Below are 208 nucleotides of genomic sequence, written 5' to 3'. Positions count from 1 at the left end.
GTGGTGACTTGTAGTGACATAGTACAGTAGTGCAGTAGACACGGTGCACTGGACATGTCTGAGTTCGGGGTAGGATTTTGTAAGGTGAAGGGATACTTGGAGACAGGTGCTCTGAAGAAGAAAGAATGACTGTCAGCATCAGAGTTGATCCACTGGAGCTGTAGAGCTGAGTGTAAATGAAAAGTAAATAGAAAATTTTCCCATACTT

Source organism: Cariama cristata, unplaced genomic scaffold, assembly GCF_000690535.1.
Source record: "Cariama cristata isolate BGI_N322 unplaced genomic scaffold, ASM69053v1 scaffold6167, whole genome shotgun sequence".
Classification (NCBI taxonomy): domain Eukaryota; kingdom Metazoa; phylum Chordata; class Aves; order Cariamiformes; family Cariamidae; genus Cariama; species Cariama cristata.
This window is presented reverse-complemented; position numbering follows the sequence as displayed.